At 38.4% G+C, this 27,733-nt stretch overlaps 1 pseudogene across 1 annotated transcript in view; it reads left to right on the top strand.

Moving 5' to 3' along the window:
- Nucleotides 1–23,854, top strand: part of LOC306661023 (protein Wnt-8a-like) — a 30,299-nt pseudogene extending 6,445 nt beyond the window's left edge. Inside the window, exons 2-3 of the transcript in view lie at nucleotides 7,601–8,013; nucleotides 22,913–23,854. The product of the transcript in view is annotated as a protein Wnt-8a-like (transcript). The remainder of the gene's footprint in view (nucleotides 1–7,600; nucleotides 8,014–22,912) is intronic.
- The last annotated feature ends 3,879 nt before the right edge of the window (nucleotides 23,855–27,733 follow it).

Genomic DNA, 27,733 nt, shown 5'->3' with positions numbered 1-27,733 from the left:
TTGATGGACAATTGAGTTGATCCAGCTTTTACTGCTTTACCTTCTGATGCATACATAAAAGAATTTCCCCCAAGAAATTAGACGTGAAAGTGGAGTTACTGACCTGTTGGATATGTATCTTCAGCTTTACAGGCAATTCCAGACTGTTTTCCAAAGTGGCTTTTACCAATTCACATTCCCCTGCTCATTTCCTAAGCTTTCCATCCTCTCCAATCTTGATACTTTTCTATCTGCTTTGCACCTTCCTAAACTTGGCTGACATCTATCATTTGTTGTGGGTTCTTTTTCCCTTGGTAGATTTCTACTTCACTTCTTTTGCTTTACTTCATCTTAATGAGCCATTAGAAGGAAGCAGAAATAAATGAATGCAAAGAGTACATCACACAAGTCTTCGTCCTTTATTTCAGGGAAAAAAATAACATTGGAAAAGAAAAACGATCTTTTATTTATCCTATTTCTCTTTGGTAAATATGAGAGCTATTCAGACCAAAGGGTTGGCTTTTCTTTTTTGTTTTTTGTTGTTTGTTTGTTTTTTGTACTTGTAGATGAACAGAATGCCTTTATTTGATTTGTTTATTTGTATATGATGCTAAGGATTGAACCCAGGTACCTCACACATACTAGGCAAGCACTTTTCCACTGAGCTATAACTCCAGCCCCAAACCAGTGGTTTTTAAGATGCAAACTTGACAGATCCTTTCAGGAGTCTTGGTTAGGTATGGTCACTTAAAGAAAGTAAGAAGTGCGATGGCTTCTTAGCACCCCCTTTATTTGCTGCTGTCCCAAAATACTGGAAACAAAGAGTATGCTATTCATTAAAAAGTGAATGAATAAATAAATAAGTTTGCTATCCTTTGGTTTGCATGCATTGCTTTTGAGTTATATTTTGAGTAAAATGACACATGGGTTTTTTTTGGCATTATCCTTACAAATGTTTCAATAGTAGTTTTGCATCTTCTCTTTTATTACTAACAAAGTATTCTTCGGTAACATCTGCATTATATCTTTCTTTTGTCATATATATATATGACATATGCACATATATACACATATGTATACACACACATATACATACCTCTTTTCTGTGAAATAGTGAAATAGACCCTAGATTAAGGCTGGTGATGCTCAAATAAGAAAGAAAATGTATTGGCTCAAGTAACTAAATGTGCCAGAAGTGAGTTCTGGTGCAGTGGTTTGAATCATGGCAGCGGGAACACAAATGTTCTCAATCCCTCACTCTTCTTCTGCCATCTTACTTCATCTTCAGTTTTTGAATCAGTACTTTTTCCTACATTCATACCTGGACTGGTTCTTGAAGTAGCTTAATGGCTTCCAGTTCCAGAACGCACATCCTGAACAGAATATCCAGGAGAGTACTGATTTTTCAGAAAGTCTCCTCTACCTCTTTAGCTCTGAGTAGGCTCATCCATGAACCAATAAAATACTGTGGTTAAGGGCCGCAGGAAATGCTTGTTGTCTAAAGCTGGTAAGAATCCAGAGGAGCTGGGAATGGGTGTCGCCCAAACCCCATAGCTCAGAATGGGGAAGGGAGTGTTCTCAAAGGAAATTCAAAATAGCATTAAGAAGAGGAATGCTGGGTGAGAGGTAGAGGTTTAATTTCATCTTACTGCATATGGATTTCCAGTTTTGCCAGAACCCTGCACAAAACTCATCTCAAAATGGATCAAAGACATAGGAATTAGACCAGAGACCGGGCACCTAACAGAAGACAAAGTAGGCCCAAATCTTCATCATGTTGGTTTAGGATCAGACTTCCTCGATAAGACTCCCAAAGCACAAGAAATCAAAGCAAGAATCAATAAATGGGATGGACTCAAACTAAAAAGCTTTTTCTTAGCAAAGGATACAATCAAGAATGTGGAGAGAGAGCCTACAGAGTGGAAGAAAATCTCTTCCACACGCACTTCAGATAGAGCACTTATCTCCAAAATTTATGAAGAACTTACAAAACTTTACAACAAAAATACAAAGAACCCAATCAATAAATGGGCCAAGGACCTGGACAGACATTTTATAGAAGAAGACACACAGGCAATTAATAAACATATGAAAAAGTGCTCAACATCTCTAGTAATTAGAGAAATGCAGATTAAAACAACTCTAAGATTTCATCTTACTCCAATTAGAATGGCTTTTATCAAGAACACAAACAATAATAGATGTGGGTGTGGATGTGGGGAAAAAGGCACACTTTTACATTGCTTGGTGGAGTTGCAAATTGGTGCAGCCACTCTGGAAAGCAGTATGGAGAATCCTAAGAAAACTTGGAATGGACCCACCTTTTGACCCAGTTATCCCACTCCTCGGTTTATAGCCAAAGGACCTAAAATTAGCAAACTACAGTAACACAACCACATCAATATTTATAGCAGCTCAGTTCACAATAGCTAGATTGTGAAACCAACCTAGATGCCCTTCAACGGATGAATGGATAAAGAAACTCTGGTATATATACACAATGGAATACTATTCAGCCATAAAGAAGAATAATATTGTGGCATTCACAAATAAATGGATGGAATTGGAGAATATCATGCTAAGTGAAATAACCCAAACCCAAAAAACCAAAGGCCAAATGTTTTCCCTGATAAGTGGAGGATGATATATAATGGGGCTGGGGGTGGGGAATGAAAGAATAATAGGGGAACTTTAGAATATGTAGAAGAAAATGAGGGGGGGTATGGAAAATGATGGAATGAGACAGACATCATTGCCCTATGTACATGTATGATTACACCAATGGTATGAATCTGCATTGTGTACAACCATAGAAATGAAATTATGTATCCCATTTGTGTACAATGAATCAAAATGCAGTCTGTAAAAATTTAAAAGCTAAATAAAATTTTTTTTAAAAAAAATTCTAAAAAGAACAGGAAAAAAAGAAAAAGAAGAATAATGCTGGAGATTCAAAGAGCAAGAAGTGACTATTGGAAGGCTGAGTTTAAATGTATTCTTTTTGCTTGGATACTTGACATATAAAAATGATAACCCTTCCCAAGATGTTTCCTAAATATTATCTTCCATAAATCAGAACATCAACGACTTCTAGAAAGCAGGAGAAATGAAAAATCTGAATTCACATAGCTAATTTAAAATACTGCCTGATCCACTTGTTCTTTGAGAATTGGAGCCAATTTATACAACCATCTAAAAATGATTATGTACCTAATAAGTATGGCATTTTAGGAATTCAAAAGAATGAGATCAATTAGAACACATTTCTCTTTACATATTGCCCCATGCTAGAATCTCTCTTAGCCTTCCAAATGACATTCATAAACTTCTTTCATACATTTCTAAGATGCATGTCAGTGGCAAAGTCTTTATTAAATAGTTGCCTCAATTTGGGATTTTCACATCAATTAAGTCAGTTCTTTCTTTCAGGTTAGGAGTTTAGTCCAAAAAAGAGTTTCATTTAAAAATAAATTGTTTATTATTCTGTCTTTAATGGGACATTGTGCTGCATTAAATAAGCCAATCTCAAAAAGACAAATAGTGCATAATTCCATTTATATGAAGTATCTAGAATAGTAAGACTCATAGAGACAGAGGATAATGGTGGTTGCCAGGGGTGAAGGGTGGGGAATGAGGAGAGTTGTTCATCGGGTGGAGTTTCCATTTTGCAAGATGAAAAAGTTCTGGAGATTCTTTACACAGCAATCGAATGTACTTAATATTGCTCAACTGTACCATTAAAAATGGTTAAAATGGTAAATTTTATGTTATTTATATTTTCCCACAATTTTTTAAAAAGAAACTTGCTTCAGTTAAAAAAAAAAAAAAAACACAAAAACACAAAAAAAGGCTGAGAAATTTAGTGTCCAAGATTGAATAAGAACTAAAATATACTCTTGAAGAAGCAAAACAAGTGTCATCCCTTTCTTTGAGCTGCTAGAGCAAGAACACCAGGGGGAAAAACATGAATAGAATAATTCTGACTTCAAAAGTATGCCAAAATTGCAAATATTAATCTTTTAGGTCCTATAGCTATTGTTAAGTTAGGTTCAGCCAGGATGATATACATTTCATTTGTCATTTGTTCTGATTGCAAGTGTATTCAGAGAGCACCATGGAGGCAGGAGTGTAGATTTAGCAGCATCCCTTGCCAGCCTAGCGACAACGTCATGTGAAGATCACAGTGAGGGCCTTTTGAAGAAGCGGAGGGAGAGAAGTTGGAGAAGCCAGAATCTAGCCACTTCACTGCTACCACCATGACAGGAGCCCCTCAGGTGACACTAAGAGTTCTTAGTATTTAACCCTTCTCCCTGCTCTGGCTCTTGACCTCCTTGATAATAACCTTAACAGAGACCTCACAAAGGTACTGGTAAAAATGAATCAGATCAGGTCACCCCTCTGCTCAAATCCTTCACAGTCTCTCATCTCAGTCAATATAAACATCCCAAGTCTTATGATGGCTAAAAATCCCTGTTATTTTAGTCCTTCTTACCCCTCTGACATAGTCGGCCACTGTTCATCCCACACAACCAGGGGGGCTTCCCCTCTAGTTCTTGAATATAACAGAGGAGCACATTCTGCAACTTTACCATAGAAACTATGATGCCTTGGTTTATAGTTGATTCCAAGACTGCTGTATATTCAGAAAGGAAAAAGGAATAACATCAAAGGTGAGATAAGGTCTGTACTCAGCTCAGAGCTACATTCTTAAAATGTGATGCTTTATTTTAAAACTGATCTAAACAATTCGATTTTTTAAGTTTTCACTTTTGCTTCACAACAAAATGAGAGAACCAAATTTAAAAATGTAAAAATATACATTTATTTTCTTTAAGTTTTTAATTCCACATATCTTGAAAAGTACTAGAAGTTGGGCGTAAGAAAGAAGCTTTCACATTTTAAAGAGACACTTCTATATTGTGTGAAGAAGTTAAAACATTAAAGAAAACCTGCAATGCTATTGCAATGAATTTGACAATACTTACAAACACACACACACACACACACACACACACAAATGAAAGAAACTTATGGAGTAAACACTGCAAATTAGGACAACTAAGGGTGAAAGTCTACTTGAAGGACTCAAGAGATATTTTCAAGAACTTTGCATAGGCAAGCAATTTGTGAAAAAAAAATTTATAAAGGTAAAATTGAGGAAAAGATAATTGTTTTAATTTTGAAAGAGTTATAATGTCTCACTGTAAACCACAACTATTCTCAGTAATTTCCTAATTTTCCTCTGGGTTTAATTCATTCTTCCAATCACAATATTGTGTCTGATTTCTTCTGTTAAAGGTCAGAAGGGACAGTGATCAGTCTGGCTTCAGGGCAGCTGCAGTTTGCTTGGTGATGAAGATTTACTGCTTCAACAGGCTTTTCTGCTTCAACTTGTTTAGAGACCTGAGGAATACCAAAAGCAAGTCTATTTTTGTGACCTAACTAAAAGTAGACATTTACTCTTGGTTCTAATTTTTATTTCTGTTTTACTAGGAAGATTTGAACTCTCACTCTCACACTCTCTGCTATATGACTTGAATCATCAGGATGGAAGCTTCCATGCCCTTCTTTCTAGAAAATTCCACCAAAGTCAGTGTGGTTTCTTTTCTCTGTGATCTTTGTCTCAAATCATAGGCATTAGTTCCACCAGAAACTGTGTTGCCCAACTCTCTTAGTCTTCCCCTGGCAAAATGGGTGGTAAATTACTTTCCAAAACAAACAACCTGCATGTGTGTTAGCCATGGAGGTCTACTCTAATCTCCCTTCAAGATAACATGCTGCATTGAGATGGTTGGGCCTGCTTCCAAGTATGGCACCTTCCAATTGTCTAGAATGTTTACATGATAATTGGGCAAGGAGGTTGGCATGACTTGAATATTGTTTATATGCAATGATTCATAAGCAGTTTTTCTTGGTGGACTGGATTTCTGCAGTTGGAGCCCTCAGCTCTACTAGAACCCAAAGTCTTTTTCAGCTTTATCTTAGGAAAATTGTAGGCCAGAGTTACAGCTCAGTGGTAAAGCATTTGCCCAGGATGCACAAGGCCCTGGGACTATGGAAGCACAACCAAAAAACAAAAATGGCTCAGGAGGCTGAGACAGGAGGCTCACAAGTTCAAGGCCATCTTCGGCAATTTAGCAAAGCCCTAAGTAACTTAGTGAGATCCTGCTCAAAATTTAAAAAGAAAAAGAATTTTTTTTAAGGTTGGGGATGCAGCTCAGTGATTGTCCCTGGGTTAAGTATCCAGTACCAAAAGAAGAAAAAAGAAATAAGTAAAGAAAAGAAAATTAATTATTTGGTTTGGGGGCAGGTCAGGTTTGGGCATAGCTGCTAATGTCTTGCAGCCTGTAAGCTGCTCCGCCATCAAGGAGCAGCTTTTCTGATGCCTTCTTGAAAGCAGCCTCCGTCATCCAACAGCTTACCTAGTCCTTATAACACGTCTTCAGCTCTGGGCTCCCAGTCTGGTTCCAGTTCTGGTTCCCGCAGTGGATCATAAAGAAGAAGCTTTGATGCCACAGGAAATTCTTCCTCCTCTTAATCCTACTCATTTAGCAGTAGCGCTATTGGGCACTCATGGTCAGCTGGAAATGGCTGCTATATCTTGGATCCATTTAAATGGATGTCTATTTTATTAAGTAACAAAAAAAAAAAAAAAAAAAAGGAAGACCCGATGCTTGCAATAAAGTGATAGAACTTTCTATGCTTAAAGATAGCCATGGTTGAAATCAAGTAATAAAGGCTGTTCTGGCTTTTTAATTTTTTAGTTCATCTTAACTAATGTAGTACACTTCAATGTAGTATATATGAAATGGTAACCACTTGTGTGGATAGCACACATTGAATTTAGAATTTGTTTCTTTTCTTCTGTGCTTAGTTTTTTGAACAGTTCTTAAACTTTTTTGGCCTATTAGGAAAATTTATATTCTTGGAGACAAAACTTAAATCCATCTCTGGTATGTTAATTATCATTCTGTTTCTCATCTACGTGTTTCTATTTTCTGTATTAGGAGACAATTACTCCCACCTCCCACCACACCCTACCCACCCCAAGCATTTTGGAGTGAGTTTCCTTCAGTTTCAGAATGTGGATTGTGTGACCCACATACCCTCTAATGCACTTCGGTATTACTTTGACTATGTACATGACAGCAGCAAACTTTGCTTTTCTTTGGTGGAAGTTTCCTGTTTATTTTGATTGTCAATTTCTATGTACTTTTAAAAGGTGTCTTTATGAAGTTTGCTGTTCTGGCAATAAATATTTAGACTTTGGGAGAAAAAGAAAAGAAAATTAAAAATGAGTAACTACATGCAGAGTTCCTACCCCAGCATCTTTGCCCTCCACACTTGTAGCAGATTTATCCTTCCTCCTGGGTCCACCTTTAAGGCAGCTCTTCTACTGGGTTGGAACTCCACCTCCCTGTCTATAAATTTGTGGTACCCACAACCCACTGTTTTTGAATACCCCATAAGCAGCCTCCACCCACTGAATCGTCTGGCTCTCTTCACGTTGTCATTTGAGATAGCAATCGCTTTTTTGTAGTTCTATGGTTACATATTGAAAAGGTGTGTATGTTATTAACCGTTATTTCCACCTTCAAACCTGCTGTGTTCATTTTCTAAGGCTGTGTAACAAATGCCCACAAACTCTGTGGCCTAAAATATGACTCATTTGTTGTTTCACGTTTTCTGAAGGTCAGGAGTCTGGCCAGAGCTCAGGTGAATCCTCTGTCCTGGGGCTCGCAAGGCTGCGATCTTGGCGCCAGAGACACCGTGGTTCTCACTGGGACTCAGAGTCCTCTTCCACGTTCACTTGGGCAACTGCCAGGGTGCGATTGTGAGGCTGCAGTCCCTGTTTTCTTACGAGCTGTTAGTGGAGCACCGCTCAGCTCCTACAAACTTCCTGCAGGTCCTCAGTATGTGACTCCTGGGGACAGTTCAGGATGGAGATACTTGCCTTCTCCCAGGCAACAGGGGGATGGCCTGACTTCTAGGGCCTCTCAAGCTGGCTATATGCCAGTCCTTTGTAGTTGTGAGGTAATCGCAGGACAGCCTGTCCTGGCATTATTAGCCATGTAATGTACCTAATGGAGGAAGAGGAGATCCCATTGTATTCACAGGTTCCACCCCCACTCAGGGTGGGAGTTGTACATGGATGTGCACCCGGAAGGGAGACTCTCCAAGGCCCTTCTCTCTCTGCTCTGTGATGTTGGAGCTGAACTGTGTAGGCCGTGTCTCTTGCTTGTCAGCTGGCTCCCTCTTAGTCCTGCTGATGGTGGGCATAAAAGGAGGGAGGTGGGCTGGTACCATTTTGCTTGCTCCTTGTTCCTATCAGCATTGTCCCCGTAACAGACCTTCACTCTGACAGCAGCAGCTGGTTCTCAATGAATTTCTTCAGCATTCACAACAAGAACTTTAGCCTCCTCCTTCAAAGCTCTGCAGCTGTGCTCTCTGGGACGTCTCCTCTGAGCTCCTGAGGTACCACCACAGGTGAGGCAACACTCAGACTCAGAGGTGTGGGTCCCAGCGTTATTTGGCTCCTAATTTCCAAAAATCTCATTTTCTTTGCTTTCTCCCCAAATCTCAGATGGCAGACATGACCTTCTGTTACTCTCTTTGAACTACTCAGTGTTCTTTTTTGACTTTTCAGTACTCTAATACTTGTTTAACCAATTGTTTGTAACAAATTCTCCCTGTAAAGAGGCTGGTATCGTTTCTACAGGCACAATGACCCCAGCTGATGCAATAGGTTTAGAATAGTCTGACCCACTGCTGTTTTCTAAGCCCTCTTATTTTAGTGAGTGATATTGTAAAACAGGGTTTTCAGAAATGCATGTATTAGATTATTGCAAAAATTCTATAATTTACAAGTTTAAAGACTGAAATTTCTTCTATCATGTGTACATACTGTAATTTGTTGATCCAGTCCCTCAGATAGGTTATTTTAAACATTTTGTTATTTTATATATATATATAAAATGTTATTTATATATATATATGTTATTTATATATATATATATAATTTGTTATTTTATATATATGTGTATATATATATATATATATATAAAATCCCACAATACATACTCATAGATACAAGTGTTTGCTTGCATTTTATCTCAATCCTAGAAAGAACTCTCAGAAGTGAAATTATGAGACTAAAGAATGAAACTTTTTTTAAGCTTTTGACACCAAATTTTCCTTCTGGAGGCTATAAAAAAAATAAAACTCTATCACCCGTGAATGAAACTATCTATTCTTCTATGCTCTTACCAACATGTTATTTTCTTTATCTGGCAAAATAGTTGACATGTTGATAGATGGAAAATGGCATCTCATTTTAACTCATTATTAATGGTCAAAAATCTTTCCACATGTGCATTGGACATGTTCACTTCTTCTTTTGTGGATTAACTGTCATTGTGCCTTTTCTAATCACTCTAATCAGAAGTGATGTGTGCTCCTCTCAGCACTAATAATACTTTATTTGCATTTGGCATTTACCAAACTCTATTCCAATTTGGCATTTGCCATCTGCATTAGTCCAGCATTGGTTATGGGACTGTTTCTCTGTTTCTTTTAATCATTGTCAGAGTCTATTATTTTCCCCATGGGCTTCCTCTTTACGTTCTTTTTTATTCCATTTACACCCTATATGGAAATAAATCCTCGTAGCAGAATGTATGCTGTAAAAGTAACCCCTTCCTATCTCAGGACAAATGTAGAAATTCACTGAAGGGAGCTAGACTACAAAACCCTTTAGATTTCTTCCAGTATTTATGTTTTATTTCTCTGGTTCTTATTTCAGTCTCTGCTCTGGTAAACTGTACTTTTCAACTCAATTGACAGTTTATAAATACAACTTATGCATTACTTTTGGAGGTCTTTCCATTTTGATAAATTTACATGAGTACTTATAAAGTGAAAAGGTACCGAGTCCTATAAATTAATCATATAATAGTTTATTGTTTTCATGAGATAATAATAAAAATCAGATGTTTAGCAATAACTCTGACATAAGATATGCTTATATTCAAAAATAGTTTCTGTTGCTTACTAATTTAACAACTTTATATAAATTATTTCATATCTCCAATGTTTAATTTTCCCATATGAGAGAAGGAAATAATAAGAAATATTTAATCAATATCAACTAAATAAATAAAAAGCTTTTAAGAAAATTAAGTAATAAAATGTGTACCAAGTCTTCAGCACAGTGCATGAAGAATCAGCAAGCAGTTACTGAGCTTCTATTACATTTCAGGTCCTCGTCTAGGAATGTAAAACTAGATAAAGCACAGAAATTCTCTGCCCTCACTAAGCTTAAACTCTAATGGGAAGAAATGGACAGTTAGTAGGTAATGACATATATAAGGTGTTCAATTAGGTGAAAACGTGTAGAAAAGCAAAGCATAGATGAAGAATAGGAGCAGCAGACAATGTCCCAGGTACAGGGGAGGCAATGACTACACAGGGTTTTCTAGAAGGACCTACTTAATGGACATATTTGAGTAGAAACATGCAGATTTCAGGAACAAGAACAGAGAGACATGGGTGAGTACACTGCTCACAGGGAATGGGGTGGTATGAGGAGTAGGATGTGCTTATTTTCTGATACAAAGGACAGAGACCACAGCTAATAAGCACACAGGCAACAAAACGGAGAAGGGCAATAAATACAGAGACACTTCTGCAAGGAGAATAAAATCTCAAAGGTGGAAACTTGCTATTAAGATCCTCTGAGAGCTCAGAAAAGGGATCTTATAAAAAAGGTTTTTCAGAGATTAAAAAGAGAGCTCCTCAATAGTATAATGTAATAGAAGAAATTTTAAACACTGGTATTAGGCTTGCAATTTTTCAGAAACTAGATGCAATGTAGATGAGAATTAAAGGATATTCCCAGGATAATATCTAGACACCACTCTAAAGGTAACCGGTCCACACTGGCTTTAGAGACAGAATTGTTGAAGGCTGCCATCAACAAGACAGTTTCTATTATTGAACAGTCTCTAATTTGGTTTCAGTTTAGTCAGCTTTTGCATCACTGTAACCAACATACCTGACAAGAACAACTTAGAGGAGGAAAAGTTTATTTGGGCTTCATCGTTTCAGAGGCCTCAGTCCATTGACAGCTGACTCCAGCGCTCAAGGTGAGGCAGTACATGGAGGAAGGGCCCAGAAGAGGAAAGCTGCTCAGCTCATGGCAGGGTCAGGGAGCAAAGAGATAAGGAGGGGAAAAGATGCATCCTTCCAGGGTTCATACCCCCCACCATGACCCAGTTGCTCCAGCCATGCTTCATCTGTCTACAATTACTACCCAGTTATTCAAAGTAGGATGGACTGATTAGGTTACAACACTTACAATCATTTCAAATTCCTGTCTTAACACAGAAGCTTTTGGAGGACACCCTCATGCACAAATCGTACATAACAAGTGTTTACCATGCATTATTTGTACGTTCCGTTTGCATTAGTCCAGCATTGACAATCATCAGGTGACCAATTTTGGTCTGACTTTCACTTGCCTGGACCATGTCCTGATGAAAGTTTTATGCTGCCCTCTGTGCTAAGATGTTGATTCAGCTGACAACACTCATTTCAACCCACAAAAATTTTAAGCTCTGAGACACTTCTAAGAGCTGAAGGTTAGCCAATGTGAACTTAGAGAATTCAGAGAAGCCCAAATCCTCAACTATATTCTCACTAGATGACCAATACCTGACTCATACCATATTCCTACCAAATGCCAGATTTTGGTGAGTCCCATTCCCATAAACGTGTTCACTAATTTTTCCAAAAGAAGTTTCTGAAAACTCTCCAAGAAACTAAAGCCAGCTACTAATGCAGGAATTCTGTCCAGTCAAGTGTCTTTGGCTTTTTTTCCTACAATTATCATCTTTTCCCACAACTTTATGTTTCAGTATCAATTTTTATTAATCATTTTTCACATTTGGTTATATTTAAATACTTTTTGATTAATTAAAAAGATATGGAAGTTCTACTCCCAGAATAACAGAATAAACTATTAACCAATTGACTCTCCTATAGACAATACTTAATATATCCTTTGGAAAATATAAAAAACAATGACCTGAAGGCTTTGAAGAGTGAACAGAGCAGCAATATTGTGGAGGACAACTGAACCTCCAAGGACCAGAATGGAGTGAGATTACCAACTTTTTTGGTTTCAACCTGTGAATAGGCTGCAGTCTTAAGGCAACTGAAACCAAGAAAGTATACTTGATATACATGAGAGCCAGAGTAAATATTTGAGGGAAAAAAAGCACTGGAAAATGAAGTAGAAAGACAAAGGAGAAGAAAACTGAAGAAGTGGAACCCTGAATTCTGGGTATGTAAATTCTGTCCAAATATATGACTGCGCCTTAAACCACGTGTACGCCAGGAAGACTGAACGGTCCAGCTAAGGCAGGAAAAAAGTGAAATATTTTATCTTATTCCAAAAACCACAGTAAGAAATTTTAGTTTGACAAAATGAATTTCCTAATAAAAGAAAAACATCAGTATTATTCAATGGACTATAAGAAAATCAACAATCTTCACATCATCATGTTTATAATTTTTAGGATAGAATCCAAAATTACTCAAAATATAGAAAAAAAAAAAAAAAAAACAGGAAAGTGTGACTTTATTAAGGGAAATATAATCAGTGGAGACCAAGCCTGACATGGAATCCAGAAATAAGAATTAGAGCATTAAGCAACTACTCTTAACTATGCTCAAGAAGGTAAAGGAAAATGTATAACATAAAATGTAATAAATCTCTGTAGAAAATAGAAAATACAAAGAAATAAAATGGAAATTATAGAGCTGAACTGACATTTTACTATCTGAATTAAATTATTCTTATGATGGTATGAAGGGAATTTTGAAAATGTTAGGAAGTCAGTGGTCTTAAGATAAGTCAATAGATAACATGCAATATAGTAAATAGAAATGAAAAATGATTATAAATAGAAATTAAACCAGAGCCTCAAGGACTTGTGGGACATTATCAAAAGGTGTAACATACATATAATTGGATTTACAAAGAAAAAAGAAGAGAAAAACAGGGAGAAAATTTTTAAAGAGAAAAATGGAAAGAAAAATTTTAAAAAATGGTTGAAAATTTCTCCCATTTGATAGGTGATATAAATTTACAGAACCAAGAAGATCAAAAAAATTCTAATCAGACCACCTATGAAAAATAACATTTTAGCTATCTAATAGTCAAATGTTTGAAACCCAAAGAACAAGAGGAAATCTTGAACATTTGTGGAGGAAAATAATACACAAAATGCAGAGAAATATCAGTTCCAATTACTATTGATCTATCACAAGAAATTATGGGCGCCAGAAGGCAGTGGACCACATCTTTAAAGTGTGGTAGGGGTTGAGGGGAGTGAAATCCATCACCAATCCAAACACCCACCATCTTTTTAAGACATGCTCCTTTCTATCTTGGTTCCTCTGTGAGACTACTCTGGGGACAATGCCATGTGTTCTATTGTTTATTAGAGAGGATTTATGAAACCCACCCAAAAATATTCAGATTATTAACAGTTCTTCCCTTGGCTTACCTTTCTCTTCTATTTCTTTATCATAGGCAAAGAAAAGCAGGTTAGTACTTTTTATATTCTTCATGGAAATCTCCCCAGTAAGACTTAAGAGTTTATAGGGTACAGTTTCTATTTTCATGTTATAGCAGATGACAGTGTGAACCAAATTTCCATCAGTATATAACAAGGTCCCTAATATTTTTCTCAGTGTTCTTCCAGCCCTCACAATAGTATTCTTGAGACCTGTCCAGCTTCACTAACAGTTTTTTTTTTCTTCTGAAAATATTCCAGTGTATTCCTCTAAAACATAGAGAATGTCACCAAAACAAACAAGAAAAAAAATTTACACTTAAAAAATGAACTGTTTCTGAAGATCAAATATATATATGGTATTCAGATTTCACCAACTGTCTAAGCAAATTTTCTTTTTTTTTCACTTGATTTGCTTAAATCAGAATTCAAAAAAGGTTCATCCCCTTCCCCCCATCTCTTACAATTTATTGCTGAAGAAACCAGGTCACTTGTCCTGTAGAGGTTTCCATGGTCTGGATTTTTCTGAGTATTCCACTGATGTCATTCAACATATTCTTCTGTAATTTGATTTTTTTAAAAGTTCTTTTTTTTTTTTTTTATTGTAAACAAATGGGATACATGTTGCCTCTCTGTTTGTACATGGCGCAAAGGCATACCATTTGTGTAATCATAAATCCACATACAGTAATGTTGTTTGATTCATTCTGTTATTTTTTCCCCTTCCCCCCACCCCTCCCACCCCTCTTTACCCTCTATACAGTACTTTCTTCCTCCATACTTGCCCCCCTCCCTAACCCTAACTCTAACCCTAACACTAACCCTTCCCTCCCCCCCATTATGTGTCATTCTCCACTTATTAGCGATATCATTCGTCCCTTGTCTTTTTGAGATTGGCTTATCTCACTTAGCATGATATTCTCCAATTTCATCCATTTGCCTGCAAATGCCATAATTTTGTCATTCTTTATGGCTGAGTAATATTCCATTGTGTATATATACCACAGTTTCTTTATCCACTCGTCAATTGAAGGGCATCTAGGTTGGTTCCATAGTCTGGCTATTGTGAATTGAGCAGCTATGAACATTGATGTGGCTGTATCTCTGTAGTATGCTGATTTTAGATCCTTTGGGTATAGGCCAAGGAGTGGGATAGCTGGGTCAAATGGAGGGTCCATTCCAAGTTTTCTAAGGAATCTCCACACTGCGTTCCAGAGTGGCTGCACTAATTTGCAGCCCCACCAGCAATGTATGAGTGTACCTTTCTCCCCACATCCTCGCCAACACCTGTTGCTTGTATTTTTGATAATCGCCATTCTAATTGGGGTGAGATGGAATCTTAGGGTGGTTTTGATTTGCATTTCTCTTATTACTAGAGATGTTGAACATTTTTTCATATGTTTATTGATTGCTTGTACATCTTCTTCTGTGAAGTGTCTGTTCATTTCCTTAGCCCATTTGTCGATTGGATTATTTGTATTCTTGGTGTAGAGTTTTTTGAGTTCTTTATAGATTCTGGAGATTAGTGCTCTATCTGAAGTATGATTGGCAAAGATATTCTCCCACTCTGTAGGCTCTTTCTTCACATTACTGATAGTTTCCTTTGCTGAGAGAAAGCTTTTTAGTTTGAATCTATCCCAGTTAATGATTCTTGCTTTTATTTCTTGTGCTATGGGAGTCCTGTTGAGGAAGTCTGGTCCTAGGCCGACATGTTGAAGATCGGGACCTACTTTTTCTTGTATAATCTGCAGAGTCTCTGGTCTGATTCCAAGGTCCTTAATCCATTTTGAGTTGAGTTTTGTGCAGGGTGAGAGATATGGGTTTAGTTTCATTCTGTTGCATATGGATTTCCAATTCTCCCAGCACCATTTGTTGAAGAGGCTATCTTTTCTCCATTGCATATTTTTGGCCCCTTTGTCTAGTATTAGAAAGTTGTATTTATTTGGGTTTGTGTCCGTGTCCTCTATTCTGTACCATTGATCTACCTGTCTATTTTGGTACCAGTACCATGCCGTCTTTGTTACTATTGCTTTGTAATAAAGTTGAAGTTCGGGTATTGCGATACCCCCTGCTTCATTTTTCCTGCGAAGGATTGTTTTAGCTATTCTGGGTTTCTTATTCTTCCAGATGAATTTCATGATTGCTTGCTCTAGTTCTGTAAGGTACGTCATTGGGATTTTAATTGGGATTGCATTGAATCTGTATAGCACTTTTGGTAGTATGGCCATTTTGACAATATTAATTCGGCCTATCCAAGAACATGGGAGATCTTTCCATCTTCTAAGGTTTTCTTCGATTTCTTTCTTTAGTGTTCTGTAGTTCTCATTGTAGAGGTCTTTTACCTCTTTTGTGAGATTGATTCCCAAGTACTTTATTTTTTTCGATGCTATGGTGAATGGGGTAGTTTTCATAATTTCTCTTTCTGAGGATTCCTCACTTATGTATAAAAATGCATTGGATTTATGAGCATTGATCTTGTAACCTGCCACTTTACTGAATTCACTTATGAGTTCTAACAGTTTTCTGGTGGAATTTCCTGGTTCCTCTAAGTATATAATCATATCATCCGCGAATAGGGATAGTTTGAGTTCTTCTTTTCCTATTCGTATTCCCTTAATTTCCTTGGTCTGTCTAATTGCTCTGGCTAGAGTCTCAAGAACGATATTGAATAGGAGTGGTGAAAGAGGGCATCCCTGTCTTGTTCCAGTTTTTAGGGGGAATGCTTTCAGTTTTTCACCGTTTAGAATGATATTAGCCATGGGCTTAGCATAGATGGCCTTTACAATGTTAAGGAATGTTCCCACTATCCCTATTTTTTCTAGTGTTTTGAGCATGAAGGGGTGTTGTATTTTATCAAATGCTTTTTCTGCATCTATTGAAATAATCATGTGGTTCTTGACTTTAAGTCTATTGATATGGTGAATTACATTTATTGATTTCCGGATGTTGAACCAACCTTGCATCCCTGGGATAAAACCCACTTGATCGTGGTGCACTATCTTTTTACTATATTTTTGTATGCGATTTGCTAAAATTTTATTGAGAATTTTTGCATCAATGCTCATTAATGATATCGGTCTGAAATTTTCTTTCCTCGATTTATCTCTGTCTGGCTTGGGTATCAGGGTAATATTGGTTTCATAGAATGAGTTTGGGAGGGTACCCTCCTCTTCTATTTCATGGAATACTTTGAGATGTATTGGAATGAGCTCTTCTTTAAAGATTTTGTAGAACTCGGCTGAGAACCCATCTGGTCCTGGACTTTTCTTTGTTGGTAGGCTTTTGATGACCTCTTCTACTTCATTACTTGAAATTGATCTATTTAAATTTTGTATGTCCTCCTCGTTCAATTTAGGCAATTCATATGTCTCTAGAAACCTGTTGATGTCTTCGAAATTTTCTATTTGGTTAGAATATAGATTTTCAAGATAGCTTCTAATTATGTTTTGTATTTCAATCGTGTCTGTTGTGATATTTCCTTGTTCATTCCGAATTTTGGTAATTTGGGTTTTCTCTCGTCTTCTCTTTGTTAGAGTGGCTAAGGGTTTATCAATTTTGTTTATTTTTTCAAAGAACCAACTATTTATTTGTCAATTTTTTGTATAGTTTCTTTTGTTTCAATTTCGTTGATTTCAGCTCTGAGTTTAACTATTTCCTGTCTTCTACTACTTTTGGTGTTGGTCTGTTCTTCTTTTTCTAGGGCTTTGAGCTGAAGTGTTAGGTTGTTTATTTGTTGATTTTTACTTCTTTTATTGAATGCGCTCCATGAAATAAATTTTCCTCTAAGTACTGCTTTCATAGTGTCCCAAAGATTTTGATATGATGTTTCTTTGTTCTCATTTACCTCTAGGAATTTTTTAATTTCCTTCCTAATATCTTCTGTTATCCATTCATCATGTAATAGCATATTGTTTAATCTCCAGGTGTTGGAGTAGCTTCTGTTTTTTACTCTTTCATTTATTTCTAACTTCAAACCATTATGATCTGATAGAATACAAGGTAGTGTCTCTATCTTCTTGTATTTGCTTACATTAGCTTTGTGGCATAATATATGGTCTATTTTAGAGAAGGATCCATGTGCTGCTGAGAAGAAAGTGTATTCGCTCTTGGTTGGATGGTATATTCTATAAATGTCCGTTAAGTCTAAATTATTGATTGTGTTATTGAGATCTATGGTTTCTTTGTTCAATTTTTGTCTGGAAGATCTGTCCTGTGGTGAGAGAGGCATGTTAAAATCACCTAGTATTATTGTGTTATGGTCTATTTGGTTTCTGAAATTGAGAAGGATTTGTTTGACATACATGGATGAGCCACTGTTTGGAGCATAGATGTTTATGATTGTTATGTCTTGCTGATTTATGGTTCCCTTAAGCAGTATGTAATGTCCTTCTTTATCCCTTTTGACTAGTTTTGACTTGAAGTCCACCTTATCTGAAATGAGGATGGATACCCCAGCTTTTTTGCTGAGTCCATGTGCATGATATGTTTTCCCCCATCCTTTCACCTTTAGTCTATGTGTATCTCTTTCTACGAGTCTCTTGCAGGCAACATATTGTTGGATCTTTCTTTTTGATCCAATCTGCCAGTCTATGTCTTTTGATTGATGAGTTCAGGCCATTAATATTCAGGGTTATTATTGAGATATGATTAGTATTCCCGGTCATTTGGTTCATTTTATTTATTTATTTATTTATTTATTTATTTATTTATTTATTTTGAGACGACTTGGTTCTTCCTTTATTTGACAATTCCTTTAGGATGGTTCCTCCCATTGCTGATTTGTTTCTTTGTTTTTCATCTCTTCCTCATGGAATATTTTGCTGAGAATGTTCTGTAATGCTGGCTTTCTTTTTGTAAATTCTTTTAGCTTTTGTTTATCATGGAAGGATTTTATTTCATCATCAAATTTGAAGGTAAGTTTTGCTGGGTATAAGATTCTTGGTTGGCAACCATTTTCTTTCAGGGCTTGAAAAATGTTGTTCCAGGCCCTTCTAGCTTTTAGGGTCTGGATTGAAAAATCTGCTGATATCCGTATTGGTTTCCCCCTGAATGTAATTTGATTCCTCTCTCTTGCGGCCTTTAAAATTCTGTCTTTATTTTGTATGTTGGGCATTTTCATTATAATGTGCCTTGGTGTGGGTCTGTTGTAATTTTGTATATTTGGAGTCCTATAAGCTTCTTGTACTTGATCTTCCATTTCATTCTTCAGATTTGGGAAATTTTCTGATAGTATTTCATTGAATAGATTGTTCATTCCTTTGGTCTGTTTCTCTAAGCCTTCCTCAATTCCAATAATTCTCAAATTTGGCCTCTTCATGATATCCCATACTTCTTGGAGATTCTGTTCATGATTTCTTACCATCTTCTCTGTTTGTTCAACTTTGTTTTCAAGGTTAAATATTTTATCTTCAATGTCTGATGTTCTGTCTTCCAGGTGTTCTATTCTATTGGTTATGCTTTCTATGGAGTTCTTAATTTGGTTTATTGTTTCCTTCATTTCAAGGATTTCTGTTTGGTTTTTTTTCAATATCTCTAACTCTTTATTGAAGTGATCTTTTGCTTCCTGTATTTGCTCTTTTAACTGTCGATTGGTGTGATCATTCAGTGCCTGCATTTGCTCTTGCATCTTGTCATTTGCTTCCCTGAGCATTTTAATTATGTACATTCTGAACTCCCTTTCTGTCATTTCTTCTGCCATGCTGTCGTTGGGTTTCATTGATGTAACATCTAGATTTGTTTGCAGCATTTTCTTTCCTTGTTTTCTCATATTGTTCAGTTATCAGTTGACTGCTGTGATATTGCAGATTTCCTCTATTGTCTTATAATATCCCTGAAGATTTCTATTATATCCCCTCTTAGTCTTCAGTAGCCTGAAATCTTGGAGGAAGTTGATAATGCAGTGCTCCACAAGGGAGCTGACTCCCTAGGGGTGGTGGCCTTCTGGTGGGGTATATTCCCTGCTAGTGGGCAGAGGTACCTTCACTTGCTGATGAATGGTCATCCAGAAGGGAAGTAGGTGTGGGCTGATGCAAGACCAGTTTGGGCCTGTGTCTCTGATTTTACGGTCCTTTTGGGAGAACCTCACCCAACAGGGAGGAGTCACCCGGTGGGGAGGTCTCGCTGGTCGGTTTTCCTCCCAGAGGTTCCGTTCAATTCACAACTACCGCCTGGGCTGGGCAGCCTTCTTCTGCAATGTTCCCAGGGACCCGGACCTACCTCCTGGGCCTGGAAGCCTCACCCTTCGCAAACGAATCTCCTTCGGCTGCCTCTCCTCAGAGAAGCTGCCTGCAGTCCTGGAGCCTTCGCTCCGCCCCTCAGTTTGTCTGTGGGGCCCTTCCACCAAGAAGCCGTCTAGGACCCTGCTCTGCACTTTTCGCCTGGCTATGCGGCCCCTCCTCTGAGCAGCCACCTGGAGCCCCTTACAATCGCTCCGAGTCCCAGTGACCCGCCACACGCCTTTTCCTCCGGCAGCCACCTGTTGATCCGTGCGGTCCCTCTAAGACCAAGTGACCCACCACGCACCACTTTCTCCACCAGGCAGTCACCCAGAGATCTGGTGCGTCACGAGTCCCAAGAACTCACTGTGCACCTTCTTGTCCCGACTGCCTCCCGTAGCCCTGGTGCAGTCACTTGGAGCCCAAGCACCCCGCCGCGCTCCTCCTCCTCCAGACAACCCCCCTATGTTCAGGAGCGGATGCTCTGGGACCAAACCACTCACCACGCTGTTCCACCGAATAGCCGCCCAGAGCCCTGGCGCAGCTGCTCCAATTCCAAGCGACGAGCCGAGCCCGTATTTCTCCTTCTCCTCTGGGCAGCCCCCCGGCTGCTTTGAGTTGGTCCCAAGTCTCTCAATATCTCCTTTTCTTGAGTCCTGAGTCCACGCTGCTCCTCCGGATAGCCGCCCGGAGCCCTGGCGCAGCTGATCCAATTCCAAGCGACCTGCCGAGCCCGTATTTCTCCTTCTCCTCTGGGCAGCCCCCTCTTCAATGCTCCCAGCTGTCTGCGATCACTGCTCTGGCGGGGGGAGGGGCGCCTCGCCGGCCGTTCTACTTTGCAAAGATCCCTGCTTTTGGGGCTACCGCCCCGTCCAGGACTCCTGCCCCGTCCGGGACGCCTGCCCAGTGGGAGATTCTCGCCCAGCTGCTTTGAGTTGGTCCCAAGGCTCTCTATATCTCCTCTTCTTGAGTCCTGAGTCCTGGAGCAACACGAAACGCAGCCACCCTCTAGTCCGCCATCTTGAATCTCCTTCACTAACAGTTTTATGGAGACTTTTCTGCTTTTACGCATTGCCCAGTTGCAAAGGCAATGTTTCAAGTTCTTCTTATAATGGTAGACCCAATCCCTATTATCACATTCTGTTCTAGTTATTTATTGCTGTATAAATTCCTCTAAAAATTGATGGCTTTAACTAATCTCAAGGATATATAAAGAACTCAAAAAGCTTAACACCAAGAAAACAAATAACCCACTCAATAAATGGGCTAAGAAACTGAACAGACACTTCACAGAAGAAATACAATTGATCAACAAACATGACAGAATGTTCATCATCTCTTGCAGTTAGAGAAATTCAAATCAAAACAACTCTTAAGATTTCATCTCACACCAGTCAGAATGGCAATTATCAAGAATACAAGCAATAATATGTGTTGGCGAGGATATAGGAAAAAGGTATACTCATAAATTGTTGGTGAAGATTGGTGCAACCACTTTGGAAAGCAGTATGGAGATTTCTTAAAAAAACTTGGACTGTAACCACCATTTGACCCAGCTATCCCACTCCTCGGTTTATACCCAAGGGACTTAAAATCAGCATACTACAGTGACACAGCCACATTGATGTTTATAGCAACTCTATTCACAATAGCTAAACTATGGAACCAACCTAGATGCCCTTCAACAAATGAATGAATAAAGAAAATGTGCTACATATACACAATGGAATTATACTCAGCCTCGAAGAAGAATAAAATTATGGCACTTGCAGGCAATGGACAGAGCTGGATGCTAAGTGAAATAAGCCAATCCCAAAAAAACAAAGACCAAATGTTTTCTCTTCTAAACAGATGCTGATCCATAGTGGGGGGTAGGTACGGAAGAATGAAGGAACTTTGGATTATGCAGAGGGGAGTGAGGGGAAGGATGGGGTAGTGGGATGGGAAGGACATGGGAAGTAGAATGAGACAGACCTTATTACCTTATATACATATATGAAAAAAATTTTTTAAATAAAAAAAATAAATTGATGACTTTAAAAAACAACCATTTGATTACATCTCACATTTTTATAGATCAAGAATTCAGATAGAACTCACCTGTAGGATTCTTCTATTCTGCATGGCATTAACTAAAGTCACTCAGTGGATTTTAGTTGATGACATCACTGAGTAGAGCTGGAGAGTACAAAACCAGATACACTCAGGGATGGCTTTAAGGCTGAGCTCAGGTGGATCCTTCTTCTTTCTATTTGATCTTTCAAGCAAAACAGTCAGATTTCTATTGGTGACTCAGGCTCCAATACACCACATCAGAATCTTCCAGTCTCTTAAAGGCAAAGCTTAGAACTAGCTAATGTCATCTTTTCTGTATTCTGTTGGTCAAACAGTCACAGTCCAACTCAGCTTCCCAGGTAGGACAAATGAGCCCCACCTCTTTATGGAAAAAGTATGGAAGAACTGCAGTCATTTTGAATCTGCTATAATAGGATAGGAGAATGTTTTTCTAAACCAATTTCATTTTATTATTTTATTGTATTTTTTGGTACCCAGGGATTGAACCCAAGGATGCTTAACCACTGAGTCACATCCACAGTTCTTTTTACTTTTGAGACTGCCTCTCACTAAGTTGCTTAGGGTTCACTAAGTTCCTGAGGCTGGCTTTGAACTTGTGATTCTCCTGCCTCAGTCTCCTGAGCCATTGGGTTTACAAGCATGAGCCACCATGGTCAGTCTAAACTAATTTTTAAAAGCTGCAAAAATCCTAAAATCTATAATGAAATGTTGGAAGTATTTTCTTTAATATCAGGCAAAGCTAAGAATGGCAGTTCTTGCCATTCCTATTCATTATTTTACTGTAGTGGAAAATACAGTAAAGTACAAATAAAATTAGAAGTCTCAGGTGGCTCACTTCCCTGTACTTGACTCTGAGTTGGACAGGGTAGGTAGGACCATAGGGGACTTTTTTTTTTTTTTTTTTTTTTTTTTTTTTTTTTTTTTTTTTTTTGAGATCTTCCTGCCTCAGCCTTTGGAGTACAGGGATCACAGGCACTTGTCATAGCACATAGCGGACCTTTTTGTGCTATGGGTGGCCATCAGCATATGTTTTATCAGCTTTGGTGCCTCTGCCTGGCCTAGCTCACCCACACTACTAGTGTGGCTTTGGGCACCCAGAATGGCATTGAGGAGCATAAGTTCCTCTTTGCTTGGTGTTGTTAGAACTGCCCTGAAAATGCGTTCCAGTGCTCCACCCATGACAGGCTGAGAAGTGCCAACAGAGCGACTTCCTTCATTCATGCCAACCACCCTGCCAGCATCAGGTACACCATCCCCAAGAGATGTAGCATGGGTGACTTTGAAAACTGACTGTGATGAGTCAAAAATGGAAAAACAGGAGGCCATGACTGTATCTAGGGAGCTGTAGCAACAATGCAGAATTTGGGGAAAGGGTCTCCAAACTATTTGTGGATAATCTGGACGATGGGAAGGATGCCAGAGCCCTATTACAGGAATACCTGGCAGTCAGTAAGAGCCTCCCAAAAAGAATTTTCAGATGTCTTGATGTCTTAGGGAGCTGCAGCATCCAGACATGCAGCTGCAGCTGGCTCACTTTGGGAGATGAGAGACTACCCAAAGGCCAAGCATGACCAGGCACTGAAAATTGAAAAGGATAAGCAGCAGCTAAGGGCTGGAAACATCAATGAGGGTTTCTGGGCTCCCACTCAGGCCTTCCTTCCTAGCATAGAAGCTAAGATAATCATTTTAGAGAAATCTCCAGACTACTGTCCTTGTAATTCCAGCCTGGGTATCTATGGCACAAAAGGTCACAAGTTCCTGCAGATCAACCACAATACATCCAAGTGAAAGCAATGCAGTTGTGGGCTCCTATTCACTGAGTGTGAGCTACAAGTGGAAGAGAAGAAGAGTGAGGCCATGAGCAGTAATAAATTGCAAATTTATAATTGCAAATTCCAATGGAGCTGCATGGTCAAGTGTTACCAGTGCAGACATGTAGTGAACAAGCACTACCACATGCACTCCCCAGGCAGTGCCCAGACATGGAGCAAGAGGACAGTCTGATAACACCCCACATGAAGCAATTAGACAGTGGAGGGCAACACCACTTCTCTCTTGGAAAGAATAGACTGGGAAACAATTACAAGATCACAGGGATAGTCTTTAGTCCTCATGGTATCTGCTATAGATGGGAAATGGAGGCACAAGATGATACCACCTATTATTGGCAGAGTTGATATTGGAACCTGGGTCTCCTGATTTGGGGGCAGACCCAATCTTTCCTGCAAGTTAATCCCTAATATTTGTGCCTGTACTAATTATGCAGCTTGCTAAAATAGGAGTTTGGTTTAGGGTATCTATCCTCAGAGGAACCCTCAAAGTGTTTGTTCCTTTTAAGTCTCAGACCATGTTCAGCCCAGCAGTGCTGCTGAGAATCAGAGGGTTTAGAAGCAAAAAAGTAAAGAGTCCTGTTCAGATTCCTGAAGGAGCAACTTTCTGCCACTCTGGCTGGGTCCAGAAAAACCAACTGCAAATTCCTGCAGATACATGAAGCCGAGACCTCCTCTCTCCTACTGGGGGGTTTTTAGAGTATGTTTTTCACCTGAGTATGCACTTTTTAAAAGTTCTCCCCATCCAAGTCTAGGGAAATTAGGAGAACATTTTCAGCTCATAATCCACCTGTGGTATCAAGGAGAGGGAAAGGTCACAGTAAGTAGACAGGTAACTACAACTTGTAGGAATATCTGTTCTACAAGACAGATATTCCCCAGAGAGCTATCAAACAACTGTTTTGTCATTTTCCCAGACTGGGAACTCAACTGCATTTTGCAATAAATGTTTCTAGGATATATCCAGCTGGGACATTTTACTACTCTCCTTGGTAAACTTAGGGTCAGGAAGGGAATAGGAGCCCTGCTTCTGTGTCCCCATTATCCACCACTCTAAGCAAGGGAGCTAGAACATCAAACTCACTTGATTTCAGTGTTTAACAGATAATGAAATTGAGATCCAGGCATTAACCAATAGGAAAATAATACAGACTCACAGATTTTACAAGGTGTTATTTTAATGCGACCTAAGCAATTTGGGGACTTAAGTTAGCCCTTTGAACTTGGACCACATTCACAGTGTGTTTGCTCCCTTAACTTGGGCTTCCTGGGTACACTAAGGCTTGAGCCCCAGAGCAAGAAATTAAGACAGTTGTGGATCCAACTTTCCTTATTTGTATTTTTATATCTTCCTCCAATGGCAATTTCTGGAGGAGGAAGAGTTTCCCAGGAAGAGCTCCAGGGGTTCAGTCATTGGTTTCCTAAATCTGAGTATCTCAGACTTGGGAATCTCTCCAGTCTGCATGGGTCTGGAACCCTGCAGGGAGGTTGAGTAAACAAGTAAAATGACTGATTAACAAGAGTGGGGATTCACCCCCAGCTTCTTGTTTTAAATTAGAAAATAATTTAAATGCTTGACAATAAGATAAACTATTTAAATCATGGCCCTATAATGGAATCTTAATCTCTAAAATAATATTCTTGAAGAATATTTAGTAACATGGAAAACACACATGATATTAACTGAACAAAGTTGATTACTAAATAGCATGTTCAGGATGAATCCAATTTTGTTTTGAAAAATCCAAAAATATTTGCCATCATGTAACAGTAAACTTGAAAGTTTTGTTTTCCTATTTCATTTTTATACTTTATTTTAGTATATTTGCCTACCATAAGCAAACATTTTTGTCATCAAAAAAAGAAAAAAGAGAATGTTTCAGTTGAAAACCAACAAAAAACACTGCCATATAAATGATATGGGGAAAATTCAAAAGGATAGTGAATAAATTGTTAGAATCTTAAAAGAAAGCTTAGCAATATTTCAGGATAGAAAATCATGTTTAAAATGTAATCAATTTAATAGTCTAGCAACAATAAATTAAAAAGTATAATTTTGGGGGGAGCACCCAGGATTGAACTCAGGGGCATTCGACCGAGTCACATCTCCAGCCCTATTTTGTATTTTATTTAGAGACAGGTTCTCACTAAGTTGCTTAGTGCCTTGCTTTTGCTGAGGCTGGCTTTGAACTCAGATCCTTCTACCTCAGCCTCTCAAGCTGCTGGGATTACAGGCTTGCACCCCCAGGCCCAGCCAAAAAAAGTATGATTTTTAATTATGTAAGTTACAACTACAAAATAAAGTGTTAAGTCCCTGAGAACAAATCTAACAAAGCATACTTATACTTTTTATTTGGTAAATTAGAAAATTTTATTGAAAGATATGAAAGAAAACCTAAATAAATAGGGGGACATACAATGTTCTTGAATAAGAATATTCAATATTCTATGGAATTAAATTTTACCTAAATTCATTTGCAGATTTTGTGTAATACTGATTAAAACCTCAACAGGGTTTTCATGGAATTGAGTATGCTGATTCATAAATTCACCTCAAACAGTAAATAAAGGAACAAAAAGAGCCAAAAAAAAACCAAAATCTCTGAAAATAACAAGAAGGTAAGGCAACTTGCTCTAACAGATATCTAATTCTATTATAAAACTTTAATAATTAAAACCATGTGAGGATAGTCAAACTGACTGAGTTAAAGGAATGTTAAACTTAATTTGTAAGAAAGCATGAATTTTACATTGACACAGAAGGGATGGACTTTCCAGTAAATATTTTAGATTAATTGGTTATCACAAGAGAGAGAATGAAATGGAATGTGTACTTCTCATTACGTCTAAAAATGTATTCAAGGTAGATTAGAATATTTTGTTTGAAAGACAAAACTTTTAGAATACAATATAGAAATTGCATGGGACCTTAGAAGAGCAAATTATTTCTCCAACAAAATAAAACAAAGGCTAACTATATTAGGACTCTCCAGAGAAACACAACTAATAAAAATATGTTTATACAGAGATTCTCTGTAAGGAATTGACTCACATGATTATGAAAGCTGACAAGACCCAAGGACTGCAGTTTCCAAGCTGGAGACCCACAGAGTTGATAGTGCAGCTCCATGCCAAGTCCAGAGGTCTGAGATGAGGAAAGCAGATGGTAGAGTTCTAGTCTGAATTCTGGCAGACCAGAGACTCAGAAGGAGCCCATGTGTGATGGTTAATTTGGGGTGTCAACACAACTGAATTGAGGGATACCTAGAGAATTGGTAAAACACACTTCTTGGTGTGTCAGTGAAGAAGTTTCCAGAGAAGATTGGCATGTGGTCAACAAACTAAGTGGGGAAGACCCAGCCTCAATGTGTGTGGACATCATCCAATGGACAGGAGACACAGACAAAACAGGAAACAAAAGGAAGACCTCTGGTCCCCAAGTTCTTACTCCTTTAGTAGGCACATTTTCTACAGTTGTTGCTGCACTTGGACATCAGACTCCAGGTTCTTCAATCTTTAGACTCTGGGACTTGTACCAGTGACCCTCTGAATATTTGCAAGCTGTTGACCTCAGAATGAAGTGTATGCTGTCAGTCTCTTGATTCTGAGGCTTCTGACTTCTTGGATTAAGTTACTGTCTCCCCAGCATACAGATGGACCTCAGGGAACTCTTCAACTTTTATGATCATAAGAGTCAATTTCCTAATAAATGCCCTTACATTTACATCTGGGGAACTCTGGCTCAGAACTGAAAGTCCAAAGGTAAGAAGAACCAACGCCCCAATCAAAGCAGCCAGACAGAAGGACTCCCATCTACTAACAGCAGGGTTAGATTTTTGGTTCTATTCAACTACTCGAATGACTAGATAAGGCCCACTTTTGTTCCTTCTACAGGTTCAAATGTTAATCTTGTTCAGAAAACCCTCACAGACACATTCAGAATAATGCTCGACCAAATGGTCTGGACTCCTTGTGGCCTTGTCACATTGACACACAGAACCGACCATCATGCTAACCATAAAGGCAAAGTTTGACAGATTCAATCACATTAAAA

Source organism: Sciurus vulgaris (assembly GCF_902686455.1).
Source record: "Sciurus vulgaris genome assembly, chromosome: 5".
Taxonomy (NCBI): domain Eukaryota; kingdom Metazoa; phylum Chordata; class Mammalia; order Rodentia; family Sciuridae; genus Sciurus; species Sciurus vulgaris.
This window is presented reverse-complemented; position numbering and strand designations above follow the sequence as displayed.